This window comes from Eleginops maclovinus, chromosome 19 (assembly GCF_036324505.1).
Source record: "Eleginops maclovinus isolate JMC-PN-2008 ecotype Puerto Natales chromosome 19, JC_Emac_rtc_rv5, whole genome shotgun sequence".
Classification (NCBI taxonomy): Eukaryota; Metazoa; Chordata; class Actinopteri; order Perciformes; family Eleginopidae; genus Eleginops; species Eleginops maclovinus.
Genome location: NC_086367.1, coordinates 10635151 through 10642604, shown reverse-complemented (window position 1 = coordinate 10642604; position 7454 = coordinate 10635151). Strand labels below are relative to the sequence as shown.

General features: G+C 38.6%; 1 long non-coding RNA gene across 1 annotated transcript; it reads left to right on the top strand.

Annotated features, from left to right (window-relative positions):
- Positions 1-381: 381 nt before the first annotated feature.
- On the top strand, positions 382-1262 carry LOC134881051 (uncharacterized). Its single transcript, XR_010167989.1, has 4 exons — positions 382-402; positions 475-524; positions 652-794; positions 957-1262. It is a non-coding gene; the product is annotated as an uncharacterized LOC134881051 (long non-coding RNA).
- Positions 1263-7454: the final 6192 nt, after the last annotated feature.

Here is a 7454-nt window from a genome sequence, read left to right as displayed (position 1 = left end):
ATGTTACTACGTACCCGTAGGTAGGTAGATTTTGTTTGCTATAAGACAAGGGATCCGTTGTGTGACACACATTTTAAAACAACACAGACAACAGGCAAATCTTTAAGAAGTCCCCTATGCTCCATCACATTTAAAAACATTTCAAGTCCACAAGTACAAACATGAACAATCCAGGTCTGTATTGTTGAACTGGTTTCATACTCTGACTCTCAGATGGCGAAACACTGTCAGGTGATTTCCAGGCCGAGCCCAAACCTCACCTGTGAAGCAATTGTCAAACTTACATTTAATAACATGTGACTTCGTGCAGCATTGACACACCCACAATCTTTTTTCCATAGGCAGCTTATAAATACAGACTGAACACACACATTACGCACATATAATTTTTCTCCACACCAGGTATGCATTGTTGCACATTTGTAATAACTGCTGGGAAGCTTTATAATTCCTAACATGTTTTGTTTCCCCCAGGAAAATACGTTCTGCTCCATTGCATTACTGCACAGACAACATGAGTGACGGTAAGTCTCTTTAAGTAATTAAGTTACATTTTTGATTCATTTTTAAGAATGCTTTGGAGTTGTTTTGTAATCAAAAACTGTTTTTTAACAACATTATGTTATTTGTTTTTGTGTGTTTCAATCACAGCTGACAACAAGGTGAGTTCATTTTCTTACAGTGCTTTAGTCCTGTGACTAACAGCTTGAAAACATGTGTACTTATGAAGTGTTTCCCTCATCTAGCCCGAGGTGGAAGAGGAAGAAGAGGAAGGATGCAAAGGAGGTGAAAGGGTAAGACATTTTTCTGCTTAATGTGTGCTCCTAACTGGTTTGGCATTCTTGCTGATTCAGTCATTTTGAAGTGCTTCTCTCAACTTCCCACAACATTTCTGAAAATAATATGATACTGACTGAACAAATGAAGTACTCATTGCTCTTACGGTTGTGTATTAGGGGAAAAGCGGAGAACGCGGAAAAGGTCATGGAAAAGGAGAAGAACATGGAAAAGGTCATGGAAAAGGACAAGAACATGGAAAAGGAAAAGAACATGGAAAAGGTCATGGAAAAGGACAAGAACATGGAAAAGGACAAGAACATGGACATAAAAAATGAGTTGAAGATAGAAAAGAATATGGCAAGAAATAGGAGCGTGGTGAATGCCTTGATAAATGACAAAGAATTCCTAAAACTTCCATTCTGTGATTATGCTTGTAAGGAATGAAATACATATTCAATAAATCATTTCAGAAAAATGCAGAACTGGTGTGCTGTTATGTACATAAATCAAACGTTGGGGGCAGACTATAACTTCAACCCTTTATACTCATGAGAAACATGAAATTGTCTCTGTAATTTGATAGTGGTAAACACACACAGTGTCAGGATTGGGGAAAAGGACCCAGACGCAGAAGCAATAGAGGCAGGGGTTCAAACATATAACAAAGGGCGAGCTTTTATTGATAAAAAAAACTGATAATAAAAATGTACAACGAAGTAAAAGTAACAAAAGAAAACACAGACAAACCGGTGGAAAAGGGAAGGCCGAAAAAGGGAGATGCAAGACATCACCGGGAAACAGCAAACAACGACGACGTGACAAAGAACACAAAGGAAAGAACAGACAAAATACAGAGGAGGGTAATCACAAGACAAGAAACAGCTGGGAAGGGGGAGGTGAAACACAGGGGCAATAGGTGAGCACGATCAGTCAGGAGGGAAACTAAAGACAGGAAGTAAAGTAGACAAGGCAGGAAGTGACAAACAAGATACATTTCAAAATAAAACAGTAAACTATACAGAAACTGAGATCCTAATACACAGTTGTGACAGGCTTGAGTATAAAATCACTGGTACATAGACACAACAGATAACACACTATGTTTAAGTTCAATTAATCCTAATACTCAGAGACAGAAATATAAGTTACTATAGTAATACTTTGAAAACATTGTAGTGATGTCAGCTTAAAGCAAAAAGGCAGACAAGTCAAACTGTTTTATTTTTGGCACCTTGGATTTGGTGAAAATTAATTTCTGTTTAATTATATTATCACGTGTCATTATACCTTTTTGTGAAAATGTGAGTGTGCTCAGTAAAAGTCCTTATGCAGTGCCTTATTAGAGTTTGAAAACTTTTAGAAGATATAAGTAAATACACGTAATTTTGTATATAATATTAAAGGCCATGATAAAGAACAATTTCAACTCACACAATAAGGGCAAAAAGGATGTTCTGCTTTATTTTCAAGTTGTGATCTCTTTTGTTATGGAGGGGACGTGTCAAAAACTTGTTATAAGGGTAACTAATAATAACACTTGATTTTCCACTGCACATAGGCCTACATTGGGTATCTGGAGTGCCTGTAAACCCACATACATACTACAACATAATCAGTTTTCGTCAGAAAACATGGGTTTAGATAATGACTCCCCTTCATCCTGTATATCACATGCAGAGTCAGTACGATAGCCATTACAATATACTGGTCTCAATTTAATTATCTCCTCCCACGGCATTAGAACTACCTTTCCAAAGGTACACTATTCTTTTTTTAAAACTACTCAGAGCAGACTGGGCTTAAAAAAACAGGCCCTCCCACAGGGCGTTTCAGAATGTGTGTGAATACAAGTATCCACAGACAGTACCACAAAAACAATGGGTTTTGAAAAATAAAGCATCTCAAGTATAAACTCTGAATAAAAGTATGAACCTAAATGATCTGTTCCCTTGGATGGAATAGTTTGTTATTTTGGGAGATTTGCTTTTCGTTTTCTTGTTAAGAGTACCATAACCTACCATTCTCATATGTAGGCTATATGCTAAATACACAACTTATCTAGCTAGTTAGCTTAGCCTAGCATTAAAGCAGCTTGGTGTGTATAGATAACAAAATCAACCATTGCCATTGCAAGTTGTATCTTGTGTGTTCTACTGTTCTATTCCATACAAAATAGTTTGATGTTATGCTATTTGAAAGCTAAGATAAGCTAACTGGCTGCTAACTCTAGCTTTAATTTTGCCCTAGAGAGTGACATCAATATCTTAATCTTGGCAAAAAAAACTGCTCTTTAAAAACCATCCATTTGTCAATGCTGTGTAATTCCAGAATGACTATGTTTTCACTGAAATGAGGCACAATATCAAGCTATTCCGTCACAGATTTTTTTTTAAAAAGAAATGGAGAGAAAATAGGAAGAAGTGGGAGGAAATGAGGGCCCAGCGGCAGAATGTTTCCTGATGATTTGGATTGGGCAAATGACATTACTATGGTCACACCTCTGCTCTCAGGTGTAGGTGCAGATCCTTCATTTAATGTTTTAAAGGATGGATCCGTCAGTCACTCTCTGACAGAAAAACACTGTCAGTTGCTTTCCAGGGCGAACCCAGTCTGCAGATAATACAATCACATTTTAGAACACGAGACCTGCTGCAGGCCCAACACACCCACATTCACCTTATACAACTTCCTATAAATAGAAACTAAACACACCCGTCAGACGGCAAAGGGAAATGTGGAAAAGTAAGACATTTTACAAACTTTTTTATTTAAAACTATGCAGCCATTTGCCTCTCTGTTTTTAGAAAATGCATTATTTGTAATTAGTTTATTTGCAAGAGAAAAATGAAAAGGATGAAAATAATGTGGAAAAGGATGTGGAAAAGAAAAGAAACGAGGTGGTGGTGTTGGTCAGGTTGGTCCGGTTGATTGTGGTGTTCCTGATCCTCCTGATGATTGTGTGAGGATCCACAGTACTGCCTCCCTGTTTGTGTCTGTTTGTCTGTCACCCTGGCTGGGCGTGGCTGACTTACTTTTGGATTTCTGCCTTTACACCTCCTCAGCTGCAGCTCATCCCACTGAATGCCACTACTCACCTGCACCTGTATAAAATCCCGGTTCTCATCTCCAGTCTTTGCCAGTTCGTCGTTAAACCTGCAGTGGTAAAAAAAGTCTAGGCCCAAATACTACAAGATAGCTTCTTATTAATGCTTTTCCAAGTGTTTTTCCGCCAAACTAACCTTGTGCTCTCCCTGTCTAGATCCACCTGTTACTCCGCCAGCCACTCACCTTTTTTGCCTTGATCCTCTGCCCTCGCTCTCTAAGTTTAATTCCCTGGGCTTCCTAGTCCCCCTCTGCTCCGTCCACTGGATTTCCCTGCCTGCTCCTCCTTCCCCCAACACAACCACTACTCCCAGACCCAGTCCTGTTTCTAGCAATAAACCATTTAATTCACTCCACTCTACCCTTCGTCTTTGGTGTTTGAATTGCGGGTTCAACCTAGTTGCAAGGTTGTAATAATTCTAAAATGATCATTCTTTGATAATGCTTGTAAAGAATGAATTACATATCTAATAAACATATCCAGAGAAGGCTGACTGTTTTGTTGTTTATTCACACAAATAAACACATATGACCATCTCTCTGTAATTTCATGCCGGTAAGCACACACAGTTGGCTGATGCAGGGTGGAGTTTCACACAGGAGTACGAGGATGTGGGTTTGTTATGTATTGTTCAGTCATGAAAACATTGCATGGCAAACAAAGAATTTCAAAACACCAACTACACCTGTATTATGTTGAAACAATATGATAAAAAAAATAGGATCAAATCACTTGTATGTGGCCACATCAGCAAATGCCTAACCCTAACTCACTACTAATATTCAAGAGGAAGGATGCAAAGGAGGTGAAAGGGTAAGACATTTTTCTGCTTAATGTGTGCTCCTAACTGGTTTGGCATTCTTGCTGATTAAGTCATTTTGAAGTGCTTCTCTCAACTTCCCATAACATTTCTGAAAATAATACGATACTAACTCTATATTTTAAACAAATGAAGTACTCATTGCTCTTACGGTTGTGTACTAGGGGAAAAGGACAAGAACATGGAAAAGGACAAGAACATGGAAATAAAAAATGAGTTGAAGATAGAAAAGAATATGGCAAGAAATAGGAGCGTGGTGAATGCCTTGATAAATGACAAAGAATTCCTAAAACTTCCATTGTGTGATTATGCTTGTAAGGAATGAAATACATATTCAATAAATCATTTCAGAAAAATGCAGAACTGGGGGGCAGACTATAACTTCAACCCTTTATACTCATGAGAAACATGAAATTGCCTCTGTAATTTGATAGTGGTAAACACACACAGTGTCAGGATTATGACCACCCAAAGGCTCAAAGTTTCACTTGTTTTAATTTCAAGTTAGCTCACACATTTTCTACACACTGATTCTCCAATGAGCGACAGCTAATCACCCCGAGGCCTTTCCTCTACTGCCATTTTCATACCTAACCATACAGTTTTTTTTATCCATCAACATAATAGCTTTCAATCCATAATATTCTGCTCAGCTGTAGGGGTCTATGTGGGCAGGGGAACCTAACAGCTCATTTTTTAACTGTTTCAGTGCAGCTATTTCAGCCTGAATCATCATTACACAAAATTGCCGTCAGAAGCTTCAAGTTCAAATCTTCCAGCAACATCAGGTATACCGCAGTGCTTGTTGTCATCTTCATCCCCATTTGGTAATTTTCTGCAGCAGCATTATGGTGAACTATGAGTCACTGTTGAATGTAACTTAGAGTCTGATCTTTTCCCTCACTGCAGGATGCTCTGACGCAGTTTCCATTGAGATGACATTAGGGTGTTTTGTTGTTTGTGTAAATTGTCCATTGCTTACATGTGAAAGTGTTTAAAAGGCTTCCCTGTATTCATTATTAGCCTTGCTCTCTAACATCACAGCTGTCCGATCTACACCCTCAGTCAGCACAGTGGTGTTTTACCTCACAGTCTGGGTATGTGCTTTCATCAGCATGTTCATTAGCCAGGACTATTATCTCCCCTGCCGTATACGCCTCAGTTTCTCTAATATGGTTAAGGGGAGAAGAAGTCTTTCTGGGTTTCTGCCTCCAAAAGGCTTTGAGCCCTAGAGATTTTGAATGGCATTTAGAATTAAGAATGTGTTGATTAATGTGTTGATTGGCTTCCCTGTCTTCCACAGATGACTTATGTTCTGCATTGCTGAACTTGTGTATTTCTGAGACCGATAATTCACCAGCAGTGTTTAGGTCCACAGAGTCTCTGGTGTATCTGTTGAGGATGGTAATAGCTTGATGTGCATTATGGCTGCCGCCCTCACCAGGTTTTATGGTGCAGTTGAAGCAGTCGAGTGATGTCGAAAAAACTTTCTTCAGCTCATTTAGCTTACGTGTAAACGGATTTTGGTGCAAATGTTGAGCTTCAACACTCACAAAAGAAGAGTGCCTCTGGCGCTCCATAGGAGATGCTGTTTCAAGTTTGTCACTGGTTTTCTCTTCACAGCTCTGCACAAACATGTTTATCAAATAACATGTGCAGTATGAGTCATTGCACTCCTCACACCTCCTGCTTCGACTCTATCCTTGTTGATCTCACGGAAAGACATTTAGAAGAAGTGCATTTTCTCCTGAGCATTATTAATGAACTATGCCAAGTCTAAGTCACTGAGTAGTTATTTCAGACGATCCATGGTCCTCCTGCTGGTGGAAAAATAATGTTTTCAATAATAATTCTCCATCCAAATATCAAAACACACACTTTAGTGTTCTTCTTGCAGTTTGCCATATTGGTACAGCATCCGTTATTTTTTTCACAGCAGATCTCTGCAACACCGAATCATTTTTTCATGGTCAAAATGCTGACTGAATTTGCAGTCGGATTCATCCGAAATACAGTATGTATGTTAGTACATACAATGTTATTATCATTATGATAGGTTTGAAAAAAAGTAATGTTCTTTTGCAGCCTGAACACATGAACAAATCACATTTTTTGGGGGAAAACTGTCCAACTATACAAGTTTAACATTTTGACCGTTCCTACCAATCAACGTATTGAAGCTGAAAAGAATATATTGCAAAAATAAATGCTCCTTACCTATCAGTTATCTCTGTTGATCCCTCGTTTTCCACTCCATACCAGTGTACTGTATGTGTCACACCTTTGAATGCGCTTCAGAAGCTCAACAGAGCACCTAGACACATTGGTTTCCGTGGTGATGCTATGACTGGCATGATAGACGATGCAATAAATAACCACCAACTCTGTCAGCAAGCAGCCAGTGTCTGAAAATAGGATGGTTGACCAAATAGAAGCATGAGATACCTCGGAAATGCATTTAAAAAAAACATTGCCTGATTCATTTGTGATATAGAAATGCATTTAGCATCTACATGGATTGGTTCGGAGAAGTCTCAATGCCAAATTATTTTACATCAGTGCTGTGTGAAAGAATAATTCTTAGCATGTGATCAATCCAGATCCTCTTTATTTCTATCAAATAAGCGGTCATCGCCCACTGTCTCTGAAAATTGGGGACCATTACCAATTAATACATTGTTTTATGAACAGGTTTGATAAATAAGGTAAAAAATAACTTTACTAAGATTTACATGTGGAGGGGGGTCGGGG